General features: G+C 44.3%; 1 long non-coding RNA gene across 19 annotated transcripts in view; it reads right to left on the bottom strand.

Moving 5' to 3' along the window:
* The window catches only part of LOC133503121 (uncharacterized), a 62,332-nt gene extending 45,389 nt beyond the window's left edge, over nucleotides 1-16,943 (bottom strand). For 4 of the 19 annotated variants that reach the window (XR_009795642.1, XR_009795645.1, XR_009795648.1 and 1 more), the window contains exons 1-6: nucleotides 16,739-16,943; nucleotides 16,022-16,133; nucleotides 12,769-12,959; nucleotides 11,639-11,793; nucleotides 11,249-11,308; nucleotides 7,342-9,434 (exon numbers count right to left, since the gene is read on the bottom strand). This is a non-coding gene — a long non-coding RNA (uncharacterized LOC133503121). Of the gene's footprint in view, nucleotides 1-5,639; nucleotides 9,435-11,248; nucleotides 11,309-11,638; nucleotides 11,794-12,768; nucleotides 12,960-16,021; nucleotides 16,134-16,738 lie in introns of those variants that run through there. The other 15 variants (XR_009795646.1, XR_009795651.1, XR_009795654.1 and 12 more) reach the window with 12 other exon arrangements.
* Nucleotides 16,944-19,300: the final 2,357 nt, after the last annotated feature.

Below are 19,300 nucleotides of genomic sequence, written 5' to 3'. Positions count from 1 at the left end.
CTAACAGGGCCAGTAAAAGTCACTTCCTTGACACATATATTCCACCGGTCTCATTCTTACCTTTTCCACTCGAGTGCTCCCTTGCGGCCGTTAGAAAAAAATGCAAAAAATTAGCCGCATCACCGCATAAACCGCAGGGTTGAAAGCGTGTGAAAAAAGTCACAGCTTGTAGACCGGAATTGATGGTATGTGGCTTTGACACTACTCAGACAAATTCGATTTGTCCAAAAAGTTACTGAAGTAAATGTAACGCGTTAGTACCCACCTGAAGTACATGCACTGGATTTTTATTGCCCAATAAAGATATTTCCGTCCAAAGTCAAGTTTTTTCACAGGATAATTTTTGGGGGGTCTCATTTCTTATTTTGTCCTCCATTTAGCCCTGGATCATTTTATGTATCGTACATATTTCCTCTCCAATTACCTTCTTGCTTTTTCAAACGCATCATGCTCATATCACGTCTGTTAATATCATATCAGCCCACGGAGCATCAGAAATTGGCACTGGATAAGATCAGATAAGATAAGGCACGCCACTAGAAGGAGACCGGAACGTCTGGCAGTCAGGGCTACAGGACGTCCCCTTCACTTGAACACATAGATAATTGTTCATAAAAGTGATCGCTCATTAGTGTTAACGCCACACATCATTAAATTGACTGATTGACTTACAGGAAGTCCGTCGTAAAGGAATAATCATTTGGTCACTGTAAAATAGCCGAGTCAAGAGACATGTTGCCATGGTTTTTTTTTTTCCTGTTTTGGAGAAAAATAACTCTATAATGTTAGGTTAAAATGTAGAGTAATAGCATCACTGATTACAATTCAAAATGAGCCATTTTGTCACATCGATGGACATTGTGTTGTCCATTCTGGTGCATGCGTATCTATAAAGGCAAATTCCAATTTCACGCTTGTTTACTTTGCCACGTGGATTCAGCAGCCAATCATAGTGCAGAGGGGCGTGGCCTGCCTAGAACGCAAGTGGAATTCACGTAGTTGTTCTTTGTTGAGAAGAAATACAGTATAAAACTGAGTACTGTAAAATTGTTTGATTACTTGTTGCTACATTGTGTTTAAATATCAATTGTGCGATAACACAACCACTTAAATGCTAATAATTGCCCATGTTAGCGTTAGCCTTAAGCTAGTGGAGTAAAGGCAGGGTATTTCTATTCATTTTTATGGGGAAAATCCTGTTAAATTGTTTGACTACTTGTTGCTGCATTGTGTTTAAATATCAATTGTGCGATAACACAACCACAGAAATGCTAATCATTGCCTTTGTTAGCATTAGCCTTAAGCTAGCAGATTAAAGGCAGTGTATTTCCATTCATTTTTATGGGGAAATGTGCTTTGAGAAGTGAGTGACTTGAGTCGTGAGCATGGTACGATTCAAAACTCTCGCGTGAAGGCCAAGAGGAAAGTGAACTTAATGAGCACGTTGGACCTTCCAGTGAACCGAGAGCATCCGTGCGTGTCGTTTGTCCCTCGGCCGTCCGCGGTCCCTCGGCCCGTTCTTGGCATATGCTGCCAGTGAACGAGTCAGCGGGGAGCGATGAGTCACCAACGTGTGAGGAACATCTAGTTTGATCCAGATACACGCCAGAGTGACCCCGGCCCTTAAGCACCACACCATAAAGCGATTACGGCATTATTAGTTTTACTGATCCCAGTCGCTCGCCTCCCTTGTTGGGCGGACGTTGGCCTGAAGGAAGTGACTTGGGAAACGCAATGAAATTGAGCTGAAATGCAGTGATGACATGCATGCGTGCTTATTTGAACGTGAGCTGGAGTTTAACCCTTTAGAAAGTAGAATCAATCTCTCTGTCTATCTCAAATGACTTCACATAACGTCCTGTGGTTCAAAGCTTTCAATCACTGTGCCTATTAAACCAGAAAATGGATCGTTTGTAACGTCGCAGGTAATTTGTGACTTGCACCTTTAAAACGACACTTGGTCACAGAAAAACTGGATTACTATGCTCTAAACTATAGAGAAATGCGCTTATTTTTCAAACTAAAAACAGATCAGTTGACCCACTACCCGTAAAGACGTCTTAATACCACATTCGGACAGGAGGCCCAAAAACAACAGCGGCTGCCTCGACGTTAAACCTGCAAATATTAAACGTCACGTGAAAGTTGGGAGGAGTCATTGCGTCTCTATTTTTTTGTAGATGGTGAGGGTTCCTGTGAATATTTACAGGAAGGTCAAAACGGCCGATTTATTGCGTATTTTGTGACTGGGGTATTGAGGATTTTTGGTGGGTCTAATCATGATCGGTACGCCGACCAAATTTTATGTTGCTCCGTGAAACTGGTTTCAGGGGCTGGACTTTCAGATAAAAGTCCGGGCAGCTGCTACTAAGTCAATTCCCCTCCCAAAAAAAACAAAGGAATCAGGTTTTTTGTAGGACTACTCATGATATGTATGTCTAGCAGATGTCCCGTTGCTCAGTAAAACTGGGGACAGGGACTAAACTTTCCAAACTATTCTGGGGAGTCACTCCCAAGCCACCCTAAAATGGCCACTCTAAATCAAAATGGCAGACTTGTGTCTTTTCTGGCATAGGTTCCTGAGACTTTTCTCTGGCTTTACTTTCGATCCACAAATATAGCTACAGATAAATTCCGTGCAGCTTAGTAAAACTGTTTTTGGGACTGAATTTTCAAAACACTTCCAGATCAGCCAATTTTGGCGTTTACACAATTTTAAATAAGGTTTTGTGACGACCAGAACACGGGTTGGACCCATATGCGACTCGGGAGATGTAGAGGCAGTTGGGGAAACATTTTTATTCAGTCCAGTGTCGGGGATCAGGCAGGCAGTCGACAGGAGTAACAAGGTTGTCAGGCGTAGGAAGAGGGTCTGTGGTCAGTACACGGGGAGATCAGGAACAGGTTCACGAGCGTGCGGGAACAAAGCATGGGGCAACGATCTAGCAAAGGCCAGACTGTACGAGGAGTCTTATTTATATCGGTCATAATTACGGGGAACTAGGCGCAAGGGTGCGCCTCACTGATTGCTGCTGGTGTCGGGGACCGGCGCAGCCAGGACAAGGACCGGCAGGACTGTGACAGGTTCATCCCTTATTGTATCACATGTTTGATCCCTACAAAGTGCAAAGTTCCACCAGGACTGTCTTCAAAAAATATGTGCGTTTATGGAAAAACCCCTAAATGACTGGTAAAAATCAATTTCAAGAGGGTCTTAGCACAGCACCCTTGGGCCCTAATTGTTGACACAAACATGAAGAATTGGATCCTCGGGTTGTGGATGGCGTGCTTCTCAGTGTCTGACTCCCATCACGTCTCGCCAGTCTTCTTAAGACCCCCCCCCCGGCCCCTAATCCGGCCCCTGACCTCCACTCGGGGATGCACGCCAATCCCACTTTGATGAAGGTTATTAAGAGGGATTTGATCAATTGGATTACATTGAGATTTCAATCAGTAAAGGAGACATGCACCGTAGAATTAAGTTGCAAAAGGTTAATTATGTTGTCACAATAGAAGTAAAGTGTAGTGATTAAACTCCTGATTACTGCATCGTTGGGAAAGTGTTCTTTTTTGTTTGGTGGTGCTATGTCACTTGATGACAACACTTTATTAGTTTGTGCGTTGATAGCAACGTCTTGTGATATGAGGCCACTATAATGTTTACGATGTCATGCCACAGGGTAATGTTGCTCTCTGATGTCACAAAATGACCGGATAGTTTCCTATGACACCGAGATAATTTAAAGTTCTGTTAAAAATTCAGAAATGATGATGATGAAATTGAAACAAGTGTAAAAGGTAGTAATTTAACATTTTCTCTCAGTTATGCAGTGGATTAAAATGACAAAATTTAACTTTATGTCACGCTACGATATAATATTTACTTCTTCTTCTTTTCCTTTCGGCTTGTCCCGTTAGGGGTCGCCACAGCGTGTCATCTTTTGCCATCTTAGCCTATCTCCTGCATCTTCCTCTCTAACCCCAACTGCCCTCATGTCTTCCCTCACCACATCCATAAACCTTCTCTTTGGTCTTCCTCTCGCTCTTTTGCCTGGAGCTCCATCCTCAGCATCCTTTACCAATATACTCACTCTCTCGCCTCTGAACATGTCCAAACCATCGAAGTCTGCTCTCTCGAATCTTGTCTCCAAAACATCCAGCTTTGGCTGTCCCTCTAATGAGCTCATTTCTAATCCTATCCAACCTGCTCACTCCGAGCGAGAACCTCAACATCTTCATTTCTGCCACCTACAGTTCAGATTCCTGTTGTTTCTTCAGTGCCACCGTCTCTAATCCGTACATCATGGCCGGCCTCACCACTGTTTTGTAAACTTTGCCCTTCATCCTAGCAGACACTCTTCTGTCACATAACACACCAGACACTTTCGCCAGCTGTTCCAACCTGCTTGGACCCGTTTCTTCACTTCCTGACCACACTCTCCATTGCTCTGTATTGTTGACCCCAAGTATTTGAAGTCGTCCACCCTCGCTATCTCTTCTCCCTGTAGCCTCACTCTTCCCCCTCTACTTTCTCATTCACGCACAGATATTCTGTTTTACTCGGCTAATCTTCATTCCTCTCCTTTCCAGTGCATGTCTCCATCTTTCCAATTGTTCCTCTGCATGCTCCCTGCTTTCACTGCATATGACAATATCATCTGCGAACATCATGGTCCAAGGGGATTCCAGTCTAACCTCATCTGTCAGCCTATCCATTACCACTGCAAACAGGAAGGGGCTCAGAGCTGATCCCTGATGCAGTCCCACCTCCACCTTAAATTCCTCTGTCACACTAAGGCGCACCTCACCATTGTTCTGCTGCCATCATACATGTCCTGTACTATTTTAACATACTTCTCTGCCACACCAGACTTACGCATGCAGTACCACAGTTCCTCTCTTGGTACTCTGTCATAGGCTTTCTCTAGATCCCAAAAGACGCAATGTAGCTCCTTCTGACCTTCTCTGTACTTTTCCACGAGCATCCTCAAGGCAAATAATGCATCTGTGGTACTCTTTCTATGCATGAAACCATACTGTTGCTCGCAGATACTTACTTCTGTCCTGAGTCTAGCCTCCACTACTCTTTCCATAACTTCATTGTGTGGCTCATCAACTTTATTCCTCTATAGTTCCCACAGCTCTGAACATCCCCTTTGTTCTTAAAAATGGGAACTAGAACACTTTTCCTCCATTCTTCAGGCATCTTTTCACCCGCTAGTATTCTGTTGAATAAGTTGGTCAAAAACTCCACAGCCATCTCTCCAATTGCTTCCATACCTCTACCGGTATGTCATCAGGACCAACTGCCTTTCCAGTTTTCATCCTTTGTAGTGCCTTTCTGACTTCCCCTTAGTAATCATTTCCACTTCTGGTCCTTCACTCTTGCCTCTTCAACTCTTCCTTCTCTCTCATTTTCTTCATTCATCAACTTCTCAAAGTATTCTTTCCATCTATTTAGTACACTACCGGCACCAGTCAACACATTTCCATCTCTATCCTTAATCACCCTGACCTGCTGCACATCCTTCCCATCTCTATCCCTCTGTCTGGCCAACCTGTAGAGATCCTTTTCTCCTTCTTTCGTGTCCAACCTGGTGTACATGTCTTCATATGCCTCTTGTTTAGCCTTTGCCACCTCTACCTTTGCCCTACGTCGCATCTCGATGTACTCCTTTCGCCTCTCCTCTGTCCTCTCAGTATCCCACTTCTTCTTCGCTAATCTCTTTCCTTGTATGACTCCCTGTATTTTGGGGTTCCACCACCAAGTCTCCTTCTCCCCTTTCCTACCAGATGACACACCAAGTACTCTCCTGCCTGTCTCTCTGATCACCTTGGCTGTCGTCGTCCAGTCTTCCGGGAGCTTCGGTTGTCCATCGAGAGCCTGTCTCACCTCTTTCCGGAAGGCTGCACAACATTCTTCCTTTTTCAGCTTCCATCACATGGTTCTCTGCTCTACCTTTGTCTTCTTAATCTTCCTACCCACCACCAGAATCATCCTACAAACTACCATCCTATGCTGTCGAGCTACACTCTCCCCTACCACTACTTTACAGTCAGTAACCTCCTTCAGATTACATCGTCTGCACAAAATATAATCTACCTGCGTGGTTCTACCTCCGCTCTTGTAGGTCACTATATGTTCCTCCCTCTTCTGGAAATAAGTGTTCCCATCTGCAGATGGTGATATAATATTTACATGATAATATAATTATTTATTTATTAAATATTTCTAATTTTAGAATATTTATAATATGTATTTATTTATCTCATTTTGGTGATCACGCAATCGTGTCATACGTTCTGTGACGTCACACGCCGTTAAAGAGCGCTCCGACAGAACATGGGCCTTAATTCGATCGCAGTCGTTTAGTTTTCCGCTCGTCCTTTGTCCTCGTGTTGTGTTGCTGTCGTCATTTGAGCGCGCTCGCGCACGCACAGGCTGCGACATAATGACGTCCTGTGCCGAGCGGCGATAACCTGAGAGGATTTCTGCCTTCCTGTCCAGCTGCACTTGACCAGCACGACAACAACACGCGCGCAGGAATTAATTATTTACCACAGCCGGTGGATACACACACTTTCCACAACGTGAGGTACACCTGCACCACTGAAGTCACTTGTTTGGGAACTTTGGAGATCAAGGGCCACATTTGAAAAATAAGTATTGGAAACGTCTCAGTAAACATATTTCCCATGGGGTGTTGACGTGAAATTTTCACCAGATGTTGGTAACAACCTGAGTAATCCATACATGCAAAGAAACTAAAACAAATAAGATCATGAGATCTTCTCGCTCTACACTAATGACTGCACCTCGTGGCGTACGACTGTCAAACTCCTGAATTCTGCAGATGACGCCACGGTCGTCGGCCTCATCAAAAACGACGACGACGAGTTTGCATATCGACAGAAAGTGGCGAGACTGGAGCTTTGTTGTGGTCAACACAACCTGGCGTTGAACACTTTAAAGACTGTAGAGATGATTGTGGACTTCACCAGAGCTGCCCCTGACGCTGTCCAAGTGTCTTGAGGCAACGGTCGAGACCTTCAAGTTCTTGGGAATTATAGTCTCAAAGGACCTGAGGTGGGAGACGCACATTAACTCCATCCTCAAAAAAGCCCAGCAAAGGATGTATTTCTTCCGGCTTCTGAGGAAGCACGGTCTATCACGCGAGCTGCTGAGTCGGTTCTACACAGTGGTCATCCATTCAGTACTGTGTACCTCCATCAGAGTCTGGTTTGGGGCCGCCACAAAAAAGGACAAACACCGACTGCAACGGACAATCAAAACTGGTGAACGGATTATCAGCGCCACTCTACCCACAATTGAGGACTTACACGCAACGAGAACTAGGTCCAGAGCAGGGAGGATTATTTCAGATCCTCCACATCCTGGCCACCAGCTCCTCAAGCTCCTTCAGTCGGGAAAGCGCTACAGATCAAGGAAAGTCAAAAGTAGTGGGCATTTGAACAGTTTTTACATCTTGCACGTCTTACAAGGAAGAGTCCCTATAAACAGAAATGTCTTGTTCTTTGTTCTTGTTGCCATGTTGTTGACTTGTTCACTATGTCGTACGAAGGCATCACCGACTGCTGGAGAAAAATTCCTTGCCAATTAAATCTGATTCTTCTTTTGATAAATCAAGTTATGTGTTGTAATGTGAACTGACACGGGAATAATTATTGAACACATGAAGACCGTGCAAAAGCACACAGAAACCGAAGACAACACTCAAAATTGATTAATAATCAAAGAGCAATCCAGCTCCTTGTCAGTGCAAATCAATACCAATCCTATTTGACCCCTCCGTACAGGGCACTTAACCACGCCCCTGAAGTGACGTCACACCACGTGCGCTGACGTAAGACAAACAATTCGTAAAAAATGACAAATACAATAAAATACATTCTGAACTGAGAGAGACACCATGCTTCTGATTTCATTCAATCATTCACACGTAGCAATGTTATGCTAGCAGAGAACGTCTCATTCATTTATACGAGACGTGGATTAAAAATCAAATTTAGGGCATATCTTCGTGCAAACACAGTCTGGTTAAGCTTCGGCCGCGAGCCGGCAAGAAATCAATACGTTTGTGCAGTCCGATCATCGCTCAACAAAGAATAAGTGTGGCAATCGTTCACACGCAGCAGTGTTATGCTCGCGAAGAACTTCGAATTCATTTATACGAGATATCTATTGAAAATCAAATATAAGGCATACCTTCGTGCAAACATATGGGTTCCAGTTGATATTAGATGGATTTAGTTGATGATGCGGTATTCCACAACGTTTGATCCATCGAAGGCATTTTTCGTACTGGGTCTTCGGTTTTGGAAAGGGTACGAATCGAACTCCACTAACTAGCCTTTCAGGATACCTGTCGTCACTATTACAAAGTCCGCGACTACACCTCTTAACCATATTTTTTGTTAAATAACCCAAATACGCGATAAAATGCTTACTAAACCTATACTGGACCATTCAATGTCAGAGAAAATGGCGGGAGCAAAAACGGGCTTTGGTCTATGCAGATCTCTGGCCTCTGATTGGTCAGTGACGCGGATTGCGCAATATCCACGGAGGGGTCAATTGGTGGCCTACAAAAAGGTCTGATTCTCAAGGTGTACATATCTCACGATGGGTAAGAGCAAAGAGTTGTATCAAGACCATCGCAACGACATTTTTGCCAAATATAAAGCTGGCACTGTCTACAGGTGCATATCTACACTTTTGAAACTTATAGTGAGCACAGTTTGGTGCCAGAATACATCAGTAGAAAGCCAATCGTGCCAACACAAATTTGCCTCGATTCGGTGCTCTTCGCAAGATTTCCAGGAGAGCGCCAAAAATAATCGCAAGAGTTGTCCGAGAGCCAAGGACCACCTGTGGAGATCTTCAAAAAAAAAAAGCTGGAATTTGCAGGGAGCGCTGTGACAAGGAAAACACTGAGTAATGCACTCTGGCGCCGTGACCTGTATGCACACTCACCATGCAAGACCACATTGCTGGAAAAAAAAAAAAAAAGCATGTCAAAGCTCGCCCAAAGCTGACTGAGCAACAATTGGACAAGCCAGTTAAATACTGAAAGAATATAGTCTGGTCTAATGAGAGCAAAAAAAAAAAAATAACCTTTTGGATGTCGTAATGCGGACCACATTTGGAGAAGAAATGGCAGTGCGCGTCACCCTTAAAACGCCGCATCAACTGCGACGTACAGAAGCGGGAACGTGACTGCGTGGGGCTGCTTTTCGACAAATTGCACTGGTAAACTTCACATGACTATCAAACCAATCTGCAGAAAGGATGATGAAAATAAAACAAAATGGGACATTTCAGTCGGAAAATGATCCAAAACATCCTGCCAGGGAAACTCTCAAGGCTCCTCGAATGGCCAAGCTAAACATCTGGCTTCAGTCCAATCAAGAATCTGTGGAAAGACCAGAAACTCAAGGTTTGAAGACTGCTTGTGTGGATGAATGCAAGAAAGTCACACCAGAGCAATGCATGGAATTAGTTTCTCCATAAAAGGGGACATCTTGAACTTGTCATTTGTTTTTAACAAAGACCTACAAAGTACTAAAATCAATACCAGTTCAATACTTTTTCCCCTGTCATCTCACATTACACATAACTTAATTTCTGATAGTATTTGTTGTACTTTTTTTGTACGTATGACTTCTTCCCGACATCTAGTGAAAAATTCACGTCAGTATGACCTTTAGAAATATACTTAGTGAGAAAATTGCTGACGCGCTAAATACTTATTTCAGCTACTGTCGACACTGAAAAACAAAATGTTAAATGTACTATGTATTTGAAATTGTTCACTTTTTTCTTTTCCTTGATGGGCCTAATGAATAAACAGTCTAAATAATGAACAAATACAATTCAAAGCATTTTAGGAGGGAAGCGAAAAACGGATTAAAGAACCCTGCCTAGCCCTGAGGTGACTCATAATTATTCATTTCATTTTCATTATCATAAGCACCACACAAGGTTGGACGGTAAGAAGAAAAGTAGTCGTAAAAGTATGCGAGTGCGTTTTGGAGTACAAAGAAGATGTCAAAATGACAACTAATTTGGTCAAACTACGATGTCATTTCAAGAGGGCCTCCTCACGTGCTTCGAAAATGTCCAAGTCCTTTTCTTCGTGTTTCTACTTATGGCGCTTGTACCAAATATCACATTTGCTACGTGAAACTGGCAGTGGGGGGGCTGAGCTTTTCAAAAAAAATGTTGAAAAAGTGTCATTTGAGCTCCGATACACTACGTATCCAGAATAAGTGGAAGATACCTGGTGGTACACACACTTAAAGTACAGTATTTGTGAATTTCTGCAATAGTATTGCATCTGCGTGCGTATTTAATTGCATTTCAATTACTGTAATTTCCGGCCTACAGAACACACCTGATTATTAGCCTCACCCAGTACATTTGTAAAGGAAATACCATTTGGTACATACATAAGCCGCACCTGTGTATAAGCCGCAAGTGCCCACATTGAAACACGAGATATTTACAAAGAAAGACGGTACACAGAGAGTTTAATGCTAGCGCCGCCACACTAGCGCCACCGCTAACAGGGACGGACCTGTAAAAGTCACTTCCTCGGCACACATATTCCACCGGTCTCAGTCTTAACTTTTCCGCTCGAGTGCCACCCTTGCGGCCGTTAGAAAAAAATGCACAAATTAGCCACATCACCGCATAACCCACAGGGTTGAAAGCGTGTGATAAAAGTCCCGGTTTATAGGCCGGAAATTACGGTAGTTGGATCATTGGAGTGAGAAAGACGGTACACAGAAAGAGTTTTCAAAGTTTTAACACCTTGGCTGAGCTTAACATAGCAAAAACACGGTAGCACGAACAGGGGTGGTTAAAAAAATAAAATAAAAAAAACATACCAGTAAAGAACAAAAAAAAAAAAAAAAAAACCGCCGCAGCAGCTACACAGAAGCAAGATGGTAGCACAGCACTAACAGGGCCGTTTAAAAAAAAAAAAAAAAAAAGCAAACCGAAATCATTGAGATGTGGCAGTAACAGCAGCAACAAGCGAGGGTGGCGCTAACAATAGAGCAATGCTAATAGGGCCCAAAAAAAAAAAAAAAAAAAAAAAAAAATGCTAAAAATCACCGAGACACATCAGTAACAGACCAGGAACACGTTAGCACAGGGCTAACAGGGCCGGTTTAAAAAAAAAATAAAATAAAAAAAATAAATAATAATAATAAAAAAACATACCGGTAAAAGTCACTTCCTCGGCACATATATTCCACCGGTGTCACTCTTACCTTTTCCACTCTTTAGGGAGAAGAAAAAAAAAAAAAAAAAAAAAAAAGCACAGATTAGCCACATCACCGCATAAACCGCAGGGTTGAAAGCGTGTGGAACAAGGCCAGAAATTACGGTATATGTTTACGTTATGTTGAAGTCTGTCAAATTAATAATGATCATAGAGCAACTTAAAGTACCACCTTGAAAAATACTTAGCTCTTGCAGTACCGCCATCGTGACCAAGATTTAAAAAAGCACCATTGTAGATCTAAATGTTCATCACAACCAAGGCAGAGGTCTTGATCCTAAAATGTGTACTTGTAATTATTGTAGTACTATGAAACGTTAAAAGCACACCTCGTCGAATCGTTTGTTTTGGCGCGAGGATGAGAAAGTTCCTGTCTCGGGTTTTCATCACTTTCCTGGGAGACAAAGTAAGACCTGTCTGTGGTTGGGGGAGTCGCGGGAGACGGATGAGAACTGCCTGTTCATGTGACCATGTAAAACCTTGCCTGAGGAGAAATTGCATATAGTCGTTAGGTTTTGGTTTTTTTTTTTTTTTTGGGGGGGGGGGGGGGGGGGTTGAGGGGAACATTGCATGAAAGTTTTTATTCAAATGTATCTCTCGTTATTCTCACAGTGCTGGTCCTGTTTTGTCGACTGAAGGGTTAACATTTCTCATTTTTCCCCTCTGGATAATAATACAAAAACTAAATACATAATGATTCAATTAAATGGTTTTGCATATACTGAGTGAATGTTGAAAACTGGGGTGTCGCGGGCCACGTCGCAGTTCAGGTTTCCCTCAGAGGGCCCTTTTGACTGTGAAACGATAAAAATATTTAATCGTCTCATCATGTTTACATAATGAATTTATGAACCAGAAATCATGGAAATGGGCAGCACGGTGGCCTCACAGTTCTGAGGTCCCGGGTTCAATCTCGGCCCCACCTGTGTGGAGTTTGTATGTTCTCCCTGTGCCTGCGTGGGTTCTATCCGGGAACTCAGTTTTCCTCCCACATCCCAAAGACATGCAACATGAATTGGACACTCTAAATTGCCCCTAGGTGTGATTGTGAGTGCGGCTGTTTGTCTGTATATGCCCTGCGATTGGCTGGCAACCAGTACTCCGCCTCCTGGCCATTGACAGCTGGGATAGCCTCCAGCACTCCCGTGACCCTCGTGAGGATAAGCGACTAAGGGAATGGATGGCTGGATCAAGGAAATGGAAACTCTAGATTTGGCTTCGCTGGCCACATAAAATGGTGCGGCGGGCCAGATCTGGCCCCCGGGCCTTGAGTTTGACACCTGCGGTTTAAAAACAAGGACTAATAAGAACCTGTACCGTCAAAACTTGTAAAATACTGCGGTCATCCACATCTGTCAATATCTCGAGATTTATATTGGTGGGAATCCAGTTTCGGAATGTTTGGGCCGCTTTGAACGTCTTCAAACGACGGGCGGAATCTCGATTCAGCAAGGCGTACCTACATCCCAATGACAGGTTGACATCATCATCATCATCATCATCTTTGAGGCGCTCCGTCAGTCATCCGTCGCGCCGTTTGTGGCAGGAAGAGGGCGGAACAATGCAAGTCCATCATTCGGTTTGCCAGGTGATGGGCGGCGTCCCGACGACAGACGGCCGTGACGGGTGTTTGTTGTCGCCTGTGCGCACCTGCAAGGTTCAAATACCTCCATAAGCGGTGCTAATTTTACTCTTTCAGCATGTATTTACCTCTCTGAAGAATTTAAAGGTCAAGTGTCATGCCTATGAAAATTGTAGAATAGCTATTGCAATGAAAAATACATAGAACATTATTCAATTCAATGTCCATATGAAAATATAAATCTGAGCGGAGAGCGGATCATCCATGCGCATAGTTGCGGAAGTCTCATTCGACATCCAAGTGCTAGCCATTATGCCTGCATCGTCTGTTCATTACATCACACCGCGACCTTTGCCATTGAAAACATGCCGTGCCACCTACTATGGGACGTGGAAGCTCTTTTCAAAGAAGAAAACACTTTACAATCGGGTAAAGTGACTGGGGCAACATTACCCTATCGTTTCGAGCTATATTTAAATGATATGCGGCTCACTCCTAACTAACAACAGACACCGCGACAGTATGTAGCATAATCAGGAGGACCCACGCCAGGCAGGGTGGGAGAGCTCCTTTCTGCTCCCGCACGCGGCCAAACCACCTCCGTGGAATCAGTCAGCGGCGAGCAAGTTGTCGCTGGAGGGCCAGCTGTGGCAAAGCGAGCAGACGTGTGAAGTGGGGAGCCCAGACACCAGTAGCCAGTAGGGGGAGAGCCCGGCCAAACCACCTCCCCGCCCAAATTCACCTCGGCGTCAGGGCTAACGCTGGGCCGGCTTTGCGGCGATCCGCAAGGCCGCGCGGGGGCCGGAAGCCGTCCGACGCGCACTTAGACACATTTAGCACCCCTGACGTACGTTTGCAGATCTTTTGTTATGTTATGATAGGATTAAGTCCCTCCGCCCCCAAACTATTAGTTTTTTTAGTCTCTGTATACACACCAACCTGTCATTTGGAACCCATGAAGCTCTCGACCTTTGCACCTGTGCAATCCGTTTTTCACGAAGAAAACCGGGTCTTTTTGAAAACTATGAAGAATGAATCGATCCTCCCGAGCGTTCGAACAATATCCAGCAATACAACGAGCCGGCATTTTGGCTAACACGAAGGAACAACGAGCTAGCTTCCCGCAGGTAAAACTGGTGCAAACAGACGAGACCACTTGAGTGCGCTACTGCCCTGTACGTCACTTCCTGCTTCTTCTCGAAAACAAATCCCTCGAGAGGATTTTCATGGCGGGAATGACAAAAAGACATATACGTCAAAATCATGTGCAGTGAAAAAAACGGATGGGTCTATTCCGGCTGGCGTTTTTTTCATTAATAACATATTAGAAATCATGACAGTGGCGCTTTAAATACGAACACACAAGCCACAACATAAGATTCACCTCCAGAATCGAGCACAAGGGTGTTTTGAAAAATTCAGCCCGAAGACAGCTGCACTTAGTGGCATGAAATTTGGTGGACATGTCCGGATATCTCGGAGTCACTGATGGCGTAGTCGTACACATGCCTGACTTTGGTGCGGGCAGCGTGGGATCGCTTCGCGCTCAGTGATGGTGTCGATATCTACCCTGCGACTGACTGGCAACTACTTCAGGGTGTAGTCCGCCTTTCGCCCGAAGCCAGCTGGAATAGGCTCCAGGCAACCCTTGCGTGGATAAGCGGCTTGGATAATGACATGACATAAACCAAAATGGCAGATTTCTTGTGGGTTTTTTTTTTTTTCCCAGGATTATCCATACATCTATTTTCTTTGCCGCTTATCCTCACGAGGGTCGCGGGGAGTGCTGGAGCCTATCTCAGCTGTCAAAGGGCAGCAGGCAGGGTACACCCTGAACTGGTCGCCAGCCAATCAGAGGGTACATTGAGACAAACACTCACACTCACAATCACACCTAGGGTCAATTTTGAGTGTCCAATTAATGTCGCATGTTTTTGGGATGTGCGAGGAAACCGGAGTGGCCGACGAAAACCCACGCAGGCACGGGGAGAACATGCAAAGTCCACACAGGCGGGTCCGGTATTGAACCCTGAACGTCAGAACTGTGAGGCCACCGTTTTCAAGATTAGTTATTGAAATTTTGTATGTGTTTTGTGGAACCAATCGTGGTATCTGTTCCGAGCAAATTCCTCTTTTGGGACATAATTTTGAAGCAAAAAATTCTGACTCCAAATTACAACCATACTTGCGTGTGTACATTATACGCCATGTCCATCATAAAACACGTTGGAGCTGGAATTTTCCTCCACTCACTGAACTATGGATAGCACGTGAGGAATCTCAGACCGAAACACTCTCAGCGGTGGTCCCGGGCATGACGAACACACGCGTACTGGCCAACCCCCCGCGTGTGCTCGCCATCATAGATGTGTTTGTCGTGGGGGGGGGGGGGGTCGTGAAGTGCATTGTACCGAATTTAGTCACACTTTCCCATGGCGCTTTTCACCGGCCCGACATTTCGTCAGTAGCGGGAGGAAGCGAATAAAGTGGGCCAACATTGTTTCAGCGCAGCATAAATATGTGCAGCTGCGTAGACGTTATGATGCGCGTGTGTTTATTTTGCACAATTAGTTATTATGATGAGAACGCCAAAGCAGGAAGCCGCCGGCCACAACATCCATTCACAAATTTTTTTCCTCGCCGGGGTCACGCAGCTGTCGGGATGTCGTGACCACACCGACTGGTTTCTGTTCATGAAAAATCTTTATTTATTTGATCTATTTTGTTCAGGCGGCACGGTGGGTCACCCGGTAAAGGGTTGGCCTCACAGTTCTGAGGTCCCGGGTTCCATCCCCGACCCGCCCGTGTGGAGTTTGCATGTTGTTGCCCTGCGATTGCCTGGGAACCAGCTCAGGGTGTACCTGCCTGTAGACAGCTGGGATAGGTTCCAACACCCCCCACAAACCTTGTGAGGATAAGCGGCTAAGAGAATGGATGGATGGTTATTTTGCAACGGAGAAGGATCACTGTTGTCGGAAGACCCGAATACCACCGCCACTGCAAACAAAGAACTCCTATAGCAGGCATTTACGCAAAAGCGAGAGAAAGTCTATCCGGAGGACTTCTCCAGAACTCAACAATCAACCAAAATCCGATTTAGCAGACACTTCGGAAAGTCACGAATTCAGACCTGTACGGACTCCGGGCAGTCAAGAGTCATATTCTTCCCCTTGAAGCCGCAGACGCCCGCTCTAGGAGTTCAGCGATTCCATCAGCGCCGGCCGAGAGTAGCAGGGAGTCCGCTGTCAAGAAATTTGCCACGGAAAACATAAATCGAACTCTCCGACTGGCGATTTTAAGCTCCGCCCCCTTGGCTACAGTCGCCATGCCCCACAAACTTCCAAAATGGCAACCGAGCAGAACAGGTTTTAAGTCGATTTTCTATTGCGTATTCCAGATAATATTGCGGTACTTTTTGCCAAATGCGTCAGACTTGTCCAAGAGAGCTCTACAGAGAGGTCTCAACTATTTCACGCGAGGATATGTACGCGGAATTAAGATTTCGGACGGAGCAGGACGCAACGTCAGAGTTACAGCGGAACGTTGGCGATCGACGCTTCACAAACTTCATATTGAAATCAAACAGGATAAAATAGTGAAATCGCACTGCGCACGTAAAGCAGGGTGACTACTTTTTAATTGGAAATATGACTCCGGAGAAGTTGCTTTTTTTTTCCCACAGGCCTTTAGCACGTCAACAACCTTATTTGCCGACATGCCAAGCTGCTTTGATGCCAACAAGTCAAAGATTCCAAATATGCCGTAAGAACTATATACAAAACAAAATACATACACGTTAAAATTCATATTACACAAATAAATGACAGAACACAAGCAATAAACACACCTCATTGACCTTCTGACCAAACGGAGTTATTCTTCTTGCTTCTTTCTAACTCCCGTCGAATCTTTCCCGCTTATCTACTGTTTGTACAGGAAGTGCCCCCAAAATAAGCGTCCTGACACCAACAACATTGGTGAACAAGGTTCCGCCACCTAAACGTGAACTGACAAAAAGAAATGTTTTCTCTCAATCACATAAATTCTTCTTTACCCAAATTCACTCTTTAATTCAAATAAATACACAAATAAAAACTAACTTCAATATTAAGGGTTAAGACAATGCGGCTATCTGATTGGCTATCATTGTACGCATAATTGGCAGGTCGGAAAGGTCCATTTTGCTGCGTGCACGTCAGAGCAGCGTTAAAAGTGTCTTAAAACTGGTGCCGGACGGCAATAGAGGGCAAGGAAAACTTTTTTTTTGTCAGGCGGCAATTTTGCAGCGCCGCTCCGATGTCAGTTGACGAGGTGTGGGCAAGCCAATGACGTGTTTACAAAAGACACAAAAATGATGCTGTCAAATGCAGTCAAACGATAACAATACACAAAAGAACAACAAGGAGCTATTGTACTGTTTTCATTCAGTAGGGACGCAAATCTAAAGAATGAGCATTATTAATCCAACATTCAAAATTAGTTGTAATTACTACATAATAGTAGTAGTAATTACCTACTAATTATTAATTAATTACTTAGCTTCCATTTGGGAGCGAGACCCTTGCGTCTTTGAAAGCATTGCGGCGGCTGACGTGCTCGCTAAAGTGTTGGCTACCGACGTCAGCCTAATCACTGACAAGCTGACGGGCTTGTACTAGCGACCTTTGCATAACAAATTGGGGGAAAAAAGGCATCCGGGAGGCTGCAACATGCCTGTCAGTCAAATTTGTGTTCATGCACGCGTGTGTGTGTTTTGGTATCGTGCGGCGCAACCACAACCGTCATTAGCATAATAGCGTACATCTTTCGATGATTTTGCAAAACAAAAAGCCTTTTGTTGAACTATTTTAATTATTTGGTAAGAAGTCAAAATAAAAATAAAAACAATACTAAGGTAGGCCACTAGGATAGCAATGTGTGTCTGTTCTTGTCTTTCTATTTTGATGCAGCACAACCCACCTATTGCATATATTTGAAGTGTGTGTGTGTGTGTTCTTGTCTTACTGTATTAATGCTGCACATTCCACCTTTATTGCATTTGGTGCGCATGTTTGCGTGTGTGCTCGTCTCTCGTCTTACTACGCTCATGCGCCACAACCCTTTAAATTCAAACATGGGTGTGCATGTTCTTGTCATTCTTTACAACCCTCGCATGTGTGCATGTGCACTTTTTATAGGTGCGCGCTGCGTGCCAGACATCCCGTCCCCACCCGTTACTCCAGCGTTGATAGACAGCTCATTTTTCTCCTAGACCAGGAGACATCCCTTCTCCAATCGCCCCCGATTTGTTATCTCTCGAGTAGCACGCCGCCGCCGCCGCCGCCGCCGCTTTGGCTGTCTTGGCGGACTAACAAGATGTCTGACAGCTGCAGGTGTGTGCAGACACGTCGGTGTTGTGATCCGACAGCGGGAATGGAAAGAGAAGAGTGACGGCGCATTGCGTGATCCAGCAAGTCACTCAAAACCTTGGACCATAGGGCGGGACCCTGGAAAAGGATCCGTCCATCCATTTTCAGAGTCATTTATCTTCACAAGGGTCGCAGGAGGCCCAGAGCAAATCCCAGCTATCATCGTTTAGGAGGCGGGGCACACTTTGAACTGGTTTCCAGCCAATCGCAGGGCACAAAGAGACAGAACAACAGTCGCACTCAAAATCACACCTAGGGGCAATTTAAAGTCTCCAATTTACGCATGGTTTTAGGGATGTGGGAGGGAAACCACAGAGCCAGGAGAACATGCAAACTCCACACAGGCGCCGCCCCGGGAGTTGAACCTCGGAACACAGAACTGTGAGGCCAACGATCTAACCAAATATCCCAAGCAAATGCCCCCGGAAAAGAATTTAACAAGGAAAATGCCTGAACTTTTCCTTTTGTTGTACTCCACAGTCTCCACTTTGCAAAGGCAACTTTCTTCATATTTGAATCAATCGCTGCGTGTGAGTGTCACACACTTTTTTAACCACACCTCCACCTGCTGGATTTAGACGAACATTGCACCTCTTACCCAACTTCACAGGTGACAGCTATTACATAATGATCATGATATTATCATTATTATGTTGTCCCCCCCCCCCCACATCAGTTAGGACATTATGAGTTTTTTTTTTTGCAAACTAATTTTCCCCCTCGGGTATTGGCATTTCATTTTGAGCAACAATTAGTCATGGGTGTTGCTTTTGAAATGATAAAAAAAAAAAGATAAAAGATTTGGTTTGCTCACTTAATTCAGTTGTACATTTGCTCATGTTTTATACGTTCCTATTTTTATTACATGTTTAAATATACTGCATTTTGGGACTTTGACTGAAATCTATTGATCTACTTATTCATTCATTCACTCACTATTTCACAAATATTATTTTAATATATATATATATATATATATATATATATTATATATATAGTTA

This window comes from Syngnathoides biaculeatus, chromosome 7 (genome assembly GCF_019802595.1).
Source record: "Syngnathoides biaculeatus isolate LvHL_M chromosome 7, ASM1980259v1, whole genome shotgun sequence".
Taxonomy (NCBI): domain Eukaryota; kingdom Metazoa; phylum Chordata; class Actinopteri; order Syngnathiformes; family Syngnathidae; genus Syngnathoides; species Syngnathoides biaculeatus.
Note: the sequence above shows the minus strand (reverse complement) of the source record. Positions and strands in the feature narration are given on the sequence as shown.